The sequence below is a fragment of the Mustela nigripes genome, chromosome 9 (genome assembly GCF_022355385.1).
Source record: "Mustela nigripes isolate SB6536 chromosome 9, MUSNIG.SB6536, whole genome shotgun sequence".
In the NCBI taxonomy this organism is placed as follows: domain Eukaryota; kingdom Metazoa; phylum Chordata; class Mammalia; order Carnivora; family Mustelidae; genus Mustela; species Mustela nigripes.
Genome location: NC_081565.1, coordinates 81,840,594 through 81,853,822, shown reverse-complemented (window position 1 = coordinate 81,853,822; position 13,229 = coordinate 81,840,594). Strand labels below are relative to the sequence as shown.

At 40.8% G+C, this 13,229-nt stretch overlaps 1 protein-coding gene across 1 annotated transcript in view; it reads left to right on the top strand.

The window, feature by feature from the left end:
• Positions 1–13,229, top strand: part of PGM5 (phosphoglucomutase 5) — a 196,866-nt gene that overhangs the window by 46,041 nt on the left and 137,596 nt on the right. The window lies entirely within an intron of this gene.

Sequence of the window (13,229 nt, the reverse complement as noted above, 5' to 3'; positions counted from 1 at the left end):
TCCATTCATGTATGGATGGATACTTGGGTTGCTTCCATATCTTTGCTCTTGTAACTAAACTGTAGTAAACATCGAGGTGTGTATATCTTTTCAAATTAGTATTTTTATTTCCTTTGAATAAACACACAGTAGAATTACTGGATCATGTATTAATTGTATTTTTAATATTTTGAGGGCCTTTCATACTATTTTCCACAGTGGCTTTATTGATTTCCATTCCCATCAACAGTGCATGAGGGTTCATTTTTTTTCTTTTAAGATTTTATTTATTTATTTGACAGACAGAGATTGCAAGTAGGCAGAGAGGCAGGCAGAGAGAGAGGAGGAAGCAGGCTCCCTGCTGAGCAGAGAGCCTGATGTGGGGCTCGATCCCAGAACCCTGGGATCATGCCTGGAGCCGAAGGCAGAGGCTTTAACCCACTGAGCCACCCAGGCACCCCATGAGGGTTCATTTTTCTCCACATCTTCACCAACACTTGTTATTTCTCATCTTTTTTATTCCAGCCATTCTGAGAGGGATGAGGTGGTATCTCATGTGATTTTGATTTGCATTTTCCTGATCATGAGTAAAGTTGAGCATCTTTTCATGTGTGTGTTGCCATCTGGATGTCTTCTTTGGAAAAATGTCTATTCAGATCCTCTTCCCACTTTTAATTAGGTAATTTGTGTTTTTATGATGTTGAGTTGAATAAATATTTTATATATTTTAAATATTAATCCCTCATTGGATATGTCATTTGTAAATATCTGCTCCCATTCAGTAGGTTGTCTTTTTGTTTTGTCAGTGGTTTCCCTCACTCTGTAAGAGCTTTTTTTTTTTTTTTTTTTCTGTTATTTCTCCTTCTTGAGGAGACATATCTAGGAAAATGTTTCTGTGCCTGACATCCAAGAAATTACTACCTGTGTTTTCTTCTAGGGATTTTATAGTTTCAGGTTTCACATTTAGGTTTTTAATTCATTTTGGGCTTATTTTTGTGCATGGTGTAAGAAACTGGTCCGATTCCATTCTTTTCATGGAACTGTCCAGTTTTTCCAACACCATTTATTGAAGAGACTATCTTTTCTCCATTATATATTCTTGCCTTTTTTCTCATAGATTGAGTATATGAGCATGGATTTATTTCTGAGCTCTTTATTATTCTATTCTGTTGATCTATATGTCTATTTTTGTGCAAGTACCCTGTACTTACTGATTTTTATTTACTAATTCTGTGCCATGCTCTGCTGTAAGCCCATTCCATAAACTCGGTAGTCATCATAACTACCCTGTGAGGTGGCCCATTTTACCGATGAAGGAACTGAGGTACAGGGAAGTTCAATAATTTGGTCAAGACCAGGGCCTAACAAGGGTTGAACTGGGATTCTAACTATGCCATTCTAGCTCCATAGTGCATGGTCCAGCTCCACAGTGCATTAGAGAGATGGGGAGAGAGAGAGAGAGAGACCAAGGGTAGGGGCAGAGGGTGAAGGAGAGAGAGAATCTTATGCAGGTTCCACAGTCAGTATGGAGTCCAACACGGGGCTCGATCTCAAGACCCTGAGATCATGACCTGAGAGCAGAAATCAAGAGTCAGATGCTTAACTCACGGAGCCACCCAAACACCTCCAGAGTCCATGGTCTTCATGACCCTGCAATATTACATCACACGGTGGTGGGACTGTAAGATCCATAGGAACCCAGAGAGGGGACAAGGGGCCTCTGAAGAAGCTGCTGGGCTTACTCTGAGTTTCAGGGGCTGATGTGACAGCCTTGGCTGTGCAGGCCTCCAGGTGACAGCTCCCCAGGTGAGCCTACATAGGTCACACCGTCCAGCCTCAAGTCCTCACCTGGGCTTCCTGTTGCCCTCGGTCCCATCCTCAGAAGCGAGGAGATGAGGCTGGACTCATGAAGATGAGGAGAGGGACCCACAGCACAGTATCCCCCTGCACGCTTACTCCAACACCCGCCAGGAAGTGGAGCCTCAGCGGGAAGAATGCGAGGGCCGGATGAGGAATCCATCCCTCTTCTCCCCTGCCTGTGAGGTAGTGGGCTGACCATTGGCCAGGCCTTCTTCTGGGGGCAGGGCACAAATGAGGCTCTTCAAGCAGTGGAGCCTGGCATGGGCTGCAGAGCCATTCTGCTCCAGGTCTCAGGAGAGAAGACGAATGAGAAGCAAGACACTGTCCAGGCAGGCACCGGAGAAGATGGGGCAGATGCTCCAGGCAAGCCAGAGTAGAGGGCGTGCCTTTGTCTGTTGCCCCCCGAGAACCTCTGCTCTCAGCCAACAACTGAGGAGTCCTAACTAGCACTGCTGGGCTCCCCAGGCCTGCTCCCCAACCCTTCGCTTTTGGAACTTGGGGTGTTGCTCTTCTCGGCATGTGGTTTCCCCTTCCAACCTCACATAGATTTAATTGGTCTTGATTTTTTTCTTTTAAATGGGAGTTATCATATGGTTTCACTTATATGTGGAACATAAGGAATAGCATGGAGGACATTAGGAGAAGGAAGAGAAAAGTGAAGGGGGGAAGTCAGAGGGGGAGATGAACCATGAGAAACTGTGGACCCTGGGAAACAAACTGAGGGTTGCAGAGGGGAGGGGTTGGGGGGATGGGTTAACCCAGTGATGGGTATTAAGGAGGGCACGGGCACGGATTCCGCGGAGCACTGGGTGTTACATGCAAACAATGAATCATGGAACTCTACATCAAAAACTAATGATGTCGTGTTTGGTGACTAATATAATAAAGAAAAATAAAGTTGAGAATTTGATTGAAAAGTCATAACCATAAAAAATAAATGGGAACTTGATCTTTCTCCTGAAGATTCTCAGGGACTAAGGCTAAAACTGGCATTCCATTTCAAGCTTCTGACCATTTTTTTAACAAGGAGAGCCCATCCTTTGGCATGTTTACACTCAAATTCACCTGTTATCAACTTGACCTTCATCCCCTTTTGCCGATCTGACTCTCCCTACAGTGTGAGTGGCATTTGGATGTTGACCCTTGCTGGGTGAAAGGGATGATGTAGAAATGCTTTAATCATTGTGTGGTTCTGTATCCCCTGGAGAAACCAGTCCAACAATGCTTATATCCTGGGGGTCCTTGTACACCTTGACTCTGAGAGCTGTCAGTGTGTCAAGACCCTGGGTGTCAGCAGCTTGTTGAGCAGCAGATCTTTTAGAAGAAGGAAACCAAAAGCACGATTCAAAGGGGTGGGGTGGAAAGGCAACTCGTGAACCTCACTCTGCGCCTCCTTAAGTCTTTGGTTTCTATTCCTAGCAGTGGCTGGCTGTTTGTGATTCCATTTTGATGAGGATGAGGGGAAAAGCCCTTTGGGTAGGCTCCATTCAAAAAGATACTGTGGGGGCACTTGGGTGGCTCAGTGGGTTAAAGCCTCTGCCTTCCGCTCAGGTCATGATCCCAGGGTTCTGGATCGGGTTCTCTCCTCAGCAGGGAGCCTGCTTCCTCCTCTCTCTCTGCCTGCCTCTCTGCCTACTTGTAATCTGTCTGTCAAATAAATAAATAAAATCTTAAAAAAAAAAAAAAAGATACTGCAGTTTTTAAAACAAAGTCCTTGGTACACCTTTATATCTTGCAAGTCTCCTGCTAAGTGAGGCCTTTGCGCTTTGAAATCTTCTTTCCTTTTGGTGTAGATTTGCATCATAATAACTGGTGACAGTGAGCTTATTTTCATATGCTTATTATCCATTTGTGCATCTTTTTTGTTATGTATTTGTTCATAATGCATTTGCTCAATTAAAAAATGAGGTTGTTTGTCTTTTGTTATTGATTTATAGAAGTTCATTAAATATTCCGGATAGTGTCTTTTGTTAGATATACGTATTGCAAGTATTTTCTCCCTGCCCATTGCTTGTCTTTTCATATTGTTAGTAGAAGTTTTTGATGAGCGGACGTTTTACATTTTGATGAAGTTAGTTCATTAATATTTTCCTGTATAGTTAGTATATACTTTTTGTCCTCTGTGAGAAATTTCTGCTTGGCCAAAGGTCAGAAAGATGTTTTCTTCTAAGTTTGTTGTAGTTTTAATTTTCACATTTCAGTTTATGATGATTTTGAATTAGTTTTTGTGTGTGTTCATCGAAAATAATTTTCTTTCTTCTTGGTACTTTTGTTAAAGATAAGTTGACCATTTCCGTTTGGGTCTATTTTAGAGTTCTCTATTTTCTCTCATTGATTTTACACCTATTCTTAGGCCGAGATTATGCTTGATTATTAAACTTTTAAATAAGTATTGAAATCAAGTGAATTCCCCAAGTGTTTTTTTTCTTCTTGGTCAAATTAAAAAAATGATACATCTTAGCTTTTTTGTATTTCTATATACACTTTAGAATCAACTTGTCAATGACTAGCAATTGTTACAGTTTTGATTGGGATTGAATAAATCTATAGAATAATTTGGGGAGAATTGCATTTTAGTAATATTGAAATCTCCAGTTCACAAATGCGTTTTAACTCTTCATTTTAGTTTTCTTTACTTTCTCTTATATATTTTGTAGTTTAATTTCTCTTACGTATGCTTTGTGGCTTACTGTAGTGGTGTCACACAATTTTTGTTAAATTTATCTCTGAGTATCTATGTTTCTGAGGCTATCATAAGTGGGATAGTTTTGGGGCACCTGGGTGGCTCAGTGGGTTAAAGCCTCTGCCTTTGGCTCAGGTCATGATCCCAGGTTCCTGGGATAGATCCCCGCATCGGGTTCTCCGCTCGGCAGGGAGCCTGCTTCCTCCTCTCTCTCTGCCTGCCTCTCTGCCTACTTGTGATCTCTGTCTGTCAAATAAATAAATAAAATCTTAAAAAAAAATAAGTGGAATAGTTTTATAAATTTAATTTTCCAGTTGTTTGCTCCTAGCAATTAGAAATGCAATTGATTTTTATAACTTGGCTTTGGCTTCTTCTACTGGGAAGAATATTTTTGATTGCCCCCCAACTTTATTTCTCTCCCGCAGGGGATATTGATAAGAAGCTCATGATATAATCCAACCTCAGTGCCTAGCAGCACCAAAGGGGATGGTGTAATATTCCACACTTGTTTTCCATTTGCCTTTGCTTATATTCTTCCATTAAAAAAGCAAAAAAAAGGTTTAGTAAAACTGTGGATCACAAGGCAAAAATGGAACCATCTTTAGTCACTGAGGACTCAGGGTCATATAGGATCCTGATTGCTGTGTAGGTTACTTAATATTAGGAAGCTTATTTAATAATAACACCTTTCACTTACACAGAATTTTATAATTTAGAAAGACCTTGTGTGCATTTGATTTCACTTGATCTTTGCATGAATTTAGCAGGTAATTGGTGAGGCATGACTCTCACCATCTTAAAGATGTTAAACCATGTATCAGAGAGGTTAAGTGACTTGTGCAAGGTTGCACAGCTCATCGGAAGGTGACCCAGGATTTGAAACTGGGTCTTCTAGTGTACAATTGCATCTGCGTAGTAACTACCACTGGGTGAAGATGGTCCCTGAGAAACTAGTTGAGAAGATTGCCCAACTCTCCTGGGGGATAGCCAGCAACTTTCCAAACCCTGCCAGGAGAGGCAGGTTTCACTCTGACAACAAAAACCATTTGTCCTCTTTTCTCCCGGACGTTTCCCGTTTCACTTTGTCCCCTCCCTCCCAATAAAACTCTGTTTCAGTCGGAAACCAGAGGCCTTGCTTAGAAATTTCACAAAGGGCCTGTTCTGATACGTAAGTAACCATTTAAAAGGATTATTCATGCTTGCTGGTTGGGCTCCAGAAGCCTCTGGGGCTCTGACGTGGTGATTTGCTGTGGGTATTTGATCTATCTGTTGCGTAGCTCCCAGGTGGATTCTCATGATGGACACTTTCTGAGCTTCTTTCTTAGGTAAAATAAATACAGCTTCAAAATCTTATCTTGATCATGGTTTACCTTGTAGGTTATTATCATTTTTTAAAAATGAATAAAATCATTGAAATGTGACCAAAAGTGCCAGAACCCAGAAGGATGACAACTGAGTAGCTGAGACACATTAAATGGTGCCCTTGCCTAAATTTTGGGATTCCAGAATTTGGATTGGAGGGGATGGTGGGGACCTGCACCCTTGAAACTGATGAATTATTCAGGCCAAATTTCATTGTTCCCAGATAATCATTGATCCCTGAGGGGAGACTTATAGTGTCTTTAATTTTTGCTCTTACAGTGTCACTGAAACAAGGACTCCAGATTATTTTCCCCAGAATAATGCAGTTTCAGCCTTGAAAAGGGCATTCTTTTGGAACTTTGTCATTCTGAATGTGTCTGATTTGTAGTTGCAGATGAATCTGTGCTGCTGAAATTGTTTTGGTTCAAATGATTTGAGAAGGAAAGCACATTCAAAGTGTATCTGTGGCCCGAGGTCTGTCTCCACCCCATGCAGAAGTATTAAATAATCCTCTATGTCATCATCCTTCAATAATATTTATGAAGAGCCCATCTGTGCTTGGGAGTGTGCCGAGCGCTGTGCAGAACAAGGCAAACACACGCAGACTTGAGCCCTTCTCATTGGAGATATTCACAGCCTCATACAACGCTAGCAGCATCCTTGAGCACACTGCAAGTGATCCAGATCTGAAAAGTATGTTTTGACGGCAAGGGAGGCCACGTGAGGCCCACCACCCACAAGTCTGGTGGTGAAGGGAGTTCATCCTTTTCTATCTTCTGTTGACTATCTGTGTCACCCCTGTTCACCATTTACTCACTCAAGAATAATACTTATTAAAGTCCTTTTGTGTCCTAGACATGGTCCCTTGCCGTGGGGGAACTTATAGTCTGATGGAGAAGACAATAAGAAGTAAAGAGAAAATATAGATACACATTTTAACACGTGCTCAGAGAAAATGAACTTGGAGCAGTAAATTGTCAGATGTGGAGCAGGGTCCTTAGATGGGACAGGCAGGTAAGGACTTCCCGAGGAAGTTATGGGTAGGACCAAAGATCAGAAACATGCAGCTAGACCCAGTGAGGATGCTGGGATTAGAAATAGCCCATGATATGTGTGAAAATGCTTGTTTTTCAGAATATAGTCTACAGCAATCTGTTGCCAATCCCCATTCCGAAATATGTACTGTAGCTTTATCCTGAATATATGCAGCTGGGTGTTGGAATTCAGACAGTGTTAATGCTGTAAGTATGCAAGTATCTACTGATCTACAGTGACCTTGGTTTTTACTGCATCCTTTGGATCTGTGCTCTTTTGTCTCTAAGATCAGTCATGATGTTACCAGAGTAGTGGGAGAGATAGTAATCGGAGCTAATATCCAATTACTTAGTCTCCCATACATTGTTTCTGCTACAGAATGATGGGAATTCTTTTACTTCAGCAGACAAATATGTTCAAGTGGACCCTGTATAAAAATAAAAGAAAAAAAGAGGAAAAAAGCCCTTTATCATAGGAGTTATTCCCCTGAAAGTCTCTATAGCTGATTTAGTCAGGGTCAAGGCAGAAAAGAGATGGTACCCTGAAAAGGGGTTTACTAAAGAGAGTTTAATAATAGTAACCTGATAACTTAATACAGAAGTATGGATGAAGTTAAGGAAATCAAAAATAAGAAGAGTTGGAGAGGCATCCCAGGACACAGAATTGTAGAAAGTTGTTAGTTCCTCCAAGACTGAAGGGTCAAGGTAGGAAAGGCTTAGGGTAACCATTGCCTAGTAAGGTCTGGAGTGGTGGGAGGTGGGCTGTCAGACAGGAATGGAACTCATCAGGGAGGAATAAACACCCCAACTTCCCTCTTTTCTCACCCTCCAAACTCCAGCTGATGCCTCCTCTTGATCAAACCCACCTGCAAGCAGGAGCGCGATCCGTGATGTTTAGACTCCAAAGGAAGAGAGGAGGGCAGAGATGGCCATGGAATGAAATGGGTCTTCCACTGGACAAATGATGAAAAAAAATTGTTCAAGGATGAATATGGTTAACTCAGCTCTATGCCTGAGTCCAAAAAAGAGGGGAGAGGATGAGACTGGGAGTGAAGCAGATCAGGATTACGGAAAGGATTGGCCCGTGTGTTGGTTATTCTGGTTATACTGTCTTTGCCCCCTTCTATTCAACAGCCCAATTCCCTACTGCTGTTTAAATTTTCATATCTCATATTACTAATGAGGTTGAGCATTTCTTCACATACTTAAGGGATTTGGGGGGGTTTCCTTTTTATTAATTGCCTGTTCCTGTCCTTTGCTCACTTTTATATTTTGGTTTCTTCTTTTTTATGGGTTTATGGGAGATCATTCCATATTTTATATATTAGAGCCTTGTCAATTTTAAGCACTTCTAATTTTCACTTTTTTTCTTGGCACAAAATTTTACCGCTAAGCTCTATATCCAGATTGCTTTCAATACACAACTCTGTGTGGACAACTCAAATTTAATATGTACAAATAGCAACTTTTCCAATTTTCCCAGAAAAGTGCTCTTTGTTTTTATATATGCTGAGTGAATCACCTGTCACCCATATTATAAACCTTAGCATAATCCTAGACTTCTACTTTTTCCTTATTCCCAAGGTACTGTTAATCACTGAGCTGTCAGAAAGGCTACTTAAATGTTTCCTGAACCATTCTTTCTTCCCCAACCCTACTTTTACTTTCCTAGTTCAGGTTCCCATAATCTTTTGCTTGAACTATTGCAATAGGCAATTAACCCATCTCCCTGCCTCCAGGCCACCTCTTTTTCATTCATGTTCTAGACTACCCCATGCAGAAAGCCATACTTTTCACTTCTTTGCTTAAAATCTGTTGATATCATCACATAACTCCACAATGAGATCTCATGTCCAGATTCGAAAGCATGTATAATTTTCTGATGAGGAACACCTCACTCCTGCCTACATTTTTTACCCTGCCCCCTAGATGTGTTGTGCTGCGAGGCACCGAATTCAATGGCCTCTTGTGCTGCTGGGCCTTGGAACAAGCTGCTGTCTTTGCTTGAAATGTGTTCCCTTTGCCCCACTCATCCCATGGTTGTCTTTCCTTATTTTTCAGGCTTGAGTCAAGCATCACCTTCTTAGTAAGTCCTCCTTTGGTGTTTTAGTCTCTCCATCCCATAGCACTGTATGGAACTGTTTCTTCGTAGATCACTTATCATAAATGTCACATTGAAAATACACATTGTCTGTTTTCTAATGTCCAGTGAGTCCCATGAAGGGCAGAGTTTTAAACCAGTGCCTGGCACAGAGTAGTTTTCAATAAACACTTCTTAAATGAATGAGCTTTTTTTCCCTTTTGGATACCTTTTGTTTGGAAGAAAAAAGTCACTAGAACTCCACAGGCCTAAACACAGAATTCTCAAAGTTAAGTACTGTGAACTACCAACATACTCCTTTTGACTTTTGTACAAAGTAGACTTGTTGATGCTATCAACTATTGGCTCGAGAAGGTGTATCTGAATGATAAGAAGAAAATAAATGATACATAATTACACAGCCTTCTTTGACTATGATAAAACTGTGCCTGATTTATGGTTTTCATTTACATTTAGGTAAATTTATAGTTTAAGTCAGATTTTTAGTAATGATATGGGGTATTAGGATTACAACTTCATCAAGGTGAGATAAAAGGAAGCAACCCCATAGCGTTATTTCCTATTCAATAATTAAAAACTCACCATGGCCTGAACTTAAATGCAGTATTATTTATTTCTTGCCCTAGTGAGTAGGATGAGAAATGGATTTTTTCCCCTAAGACATTTAGAGGATGCCTCGTATTACTTTCTTGTATGTTTTTGGTGTACACTTAACTGGAAAAGGGGAAAACAATTATTGAAGCCCATTACTTGGTGTTTTTAAGAGCTGATGTCTGATAAGCACATGATAACATGGGCACATTTAGTAGAGGGCATTTATGAATTAATTGGCTAAAGGGAAAAACGAATTGTTAACATTTTAAGACTAGAAGCTGCAAGGGCTTTGGAGATGTTGGATAAACCATCTTTTGTTCCGATGTTCAGAGCCATCTTTGGTTTTTGCTATTAGAGTTGGTCAGAAAAAAATTTTGTATAAGCATTCGGTGACCTGAGTTCCAAAATATGTAGTCATCATCACTCTCCCACGTAAAGTGAAAGTCAAGCCATTTTTAGAATTCGGCTCTCTCTTGCCTGTTGGATTTGCGAGGACCCTGCCATTCTTTGGCTTCATCTCTAGAAACGCATGGTCATTGCCAAGGGTCTCCAGCATCTTATCCTCAGCCCTTCCACTTTTTGATCCTGCTTTGGCCTTTGGCAGGTCACATTGACCATTGGTGGGCCCAGCTAGTACTGAAAGAAACCCCTTAATACTGCCTTGGGTGCTTGGGAATTAAAGACCATTTAAGCAGGGATTTCTTTCTTTCTTTCTTTTTAAAAGATTTTATTTATTTATTAGAGAGAGGGGAAGTGCAAGAAATCAAGAGCAGCGGGGAGGAGCAGAGGGAGAGGGAGAAGCAGACTCCCTTCTGAGTGTGGAGTCAGACCCGGGGCTTAGTCCTAGAATCCTGAAATCATGACCTGTGAGCTGAAATCAGGAGTCAGATGCTTAACTGACTGAGCCATCCAGGCCCCTCTTGTTCCATTCATTTCTACAAAGAGGCACGAAGTAACTATATATCTTAATTATGGTGGTAGTTTTATATACATCATTGTATATACATCATTATACAAGTATATATAGATCAAGACTCTTGGAATGATACAATTGATGAATTTTATTTTATGTAGATTTTACCTTGATAAAATTGATAAAAATAATCAAATCCTATTTTTTAAAAGATTTTATTTATTTGACAGAGAGATCACAAGTAGGCAGAGAGGCAGGCAGAGAGAGAGGAGGAAGCAGACTCCCCGCTGAGCAGAGAGCTTGATGCGGAACTCCATCCCAGGACCCTGAGATCATGACCTGAGCAGAAGGCAAAGGCTTAGCCCACTGAGCCACCCAGATGCCCTCAAATCCTATTTACTTAAAAACAAAACAAAGCACCTCCCTTGAGTCTTCCCTTACAGTTGGGGTCAGAAATCCACTCTAGTTCTCAGCGTCAAGGCTGGCGTTTAATAGACTGGCCAGGTTCAGGTGACTTGAGTGACCTTTGGAATCTCTCTCCAGTACTTTTCTCTCTATAGTGAGCTATAATATCAATATACTACCTACAATTCTTGTCTTCTTTGGAAAAGACTAAACTTACATTTAGAGTTGGAGGGTCTGAGATTTCAAGGTCATTAGTCATATTTATTGATGTAAAAGATACAAGGAAGATAAGATAACCCAGCTTAATTCTGAGCCATATGCTTTGCCAAGCTCCAGAGAAATTTGGCACTTTTATTTTAAATGATGATTTTAAATGAAGGGGGTAATGATAAATCATCCTAGGCCTGAGGTTCTTTTAAAGGAAAAAGTCATGTCCTTTTTGTATGTGGCTTGGGTTTTGAAATGGATTTTGTAACTCTAACCAAAAAAATAAAAGTTTTAAAATAGATTTTAACCTCCAACCTCAGAGGTTAGTGTTAAGCTGGGCTGATTGGAATACTACTTTTTTTTTTTTTTTAAGATTTTATTTATTTATTTGACAGACAGAGATCACAAGTAGGCAGAGAGGCAGGCAGAGAGAGAGAGAGAGAGAGAGGAGGAAGCAGGCTCCCTGCTGAGCAGAGAGCTGGATGTGGGGCTTGATCCCAGGAACCTGGGATCATGACCTGAGCCAAAGGCAGAGGCTTTAACCCACTGAGCCACCCAGGTGCCCCCGATTGGAATACTACTTAAATGGATTGCTAAATATCATCAGTTTTACTTTACCCATCAAGCTAATGGAACAACAGTAGTTAAGAAAGATGCACAGGGTGAATCCAGGAGATGCCCCAAATTTTGTCACCTCAGCAAAGGATAAGGGGATAAATACATTTTTATTTACAATGCAATCTATTGTAGTACCTTGTTCAGTTTTTAACCAAAGCCTCAGAAGTATTTGTCAGATGCTATCATTGACATTTTATTTATAAGAGAGAGATCATTTTGAAAGGTTAAGCAATTTGCCCAAGGTCACCCGTCAAGAAAGAAGCAGCAAAGATGGGTATCAGACTGTCTAATTCCAAATCTAATAATTTCTTTACTGATCCTAATTGTTGAGAGCAGAAAGGCATTCTAATTGTACCCTGAGTATAAGTCATTTGTATGGGTTGGGGTGTGTTGTTATGGGAACGTCTGTTGCCCAAAAAGTGGTAGATGACATCAGACAAGGATAATTGATTTCAACCCCAAGATGTCTTGTAAATTTCAACCCTGAACATCACTACTATTTCATAAAGCTCTGGAAGAAGCAATCCCTGGCTTTAACTTAAGACTTCCAGGAAAATGTTGACTGGAGTTCAAGGTAAGGCTTGAATTTTATACCCTTGCCTCAGGATCTGCTTGAAGTAGTAAGATCAGCAGTGGTCACATGAGAAAACTCTGATCAGATTTCCACGGCTTTTCTCTCTTACATTCTCTATAAAGTGGGTTAAGCAGATACAGTTCCTTCTCCCTAAGAGTTTTTAATCTCAGACAGACAACACCGATAACCAGAAACATAAAATATACTGATTAGCTATAATGGGTTCTTTTAGTAAATGAAGTGTCAGGAGTTGGGTATAAGATGTCTGTGCGTAGGAAAAAAGAAAAAAAAAAAGGACAAGAAATCTTGTCAGCCCCTGTCGATGTGTCCTGTACAGTGAGAGTGGAATCCAGATCTGAGTAGCCATTCATCTTGCCCCTGATCGGGTTTCTGCCTGGGGTTTCAATTTGTCATTTGAAATTCTGAATCCTTTTAGAGTGCTGCATTGCATCAGGCGTTTATATCCTAGTACGCAGGAAAACTCTTTGATGAGTTGATGTCTTTATGTAAGAATGCAAGATCTCTATCCAGGGCTCACAGAGAGAGTCTATCAGTCAGGATCTTTGCGCTGCAAATGAGAGAAAAACTAGGTGAGTCGGGCCCTGAATAATAAAGGGAATGTATTGGCAAACATCACTAAAAGAGAGGTGGCTGCAGGTGAACCTCGATCCAGCAGCTCAAATGAAAGGTCCACTTGACCTGCATATTGCTGTCAGCTCTGCCTCAGAAGGTAGCACTCTCATACTCAGGCTCCCTGCTCTGGCTTTCCAAGGCTTCTCTTTGGCAGAGCAAATACCTGTAGGATTCCAGACTTCTCACTCCTATACAGTCTTGTCTATGAGGATGAAGGGTTTCTTCCTTCCTCTTTCTTTCTTTCTTCCTTTTTTTTCTTCTTCCTT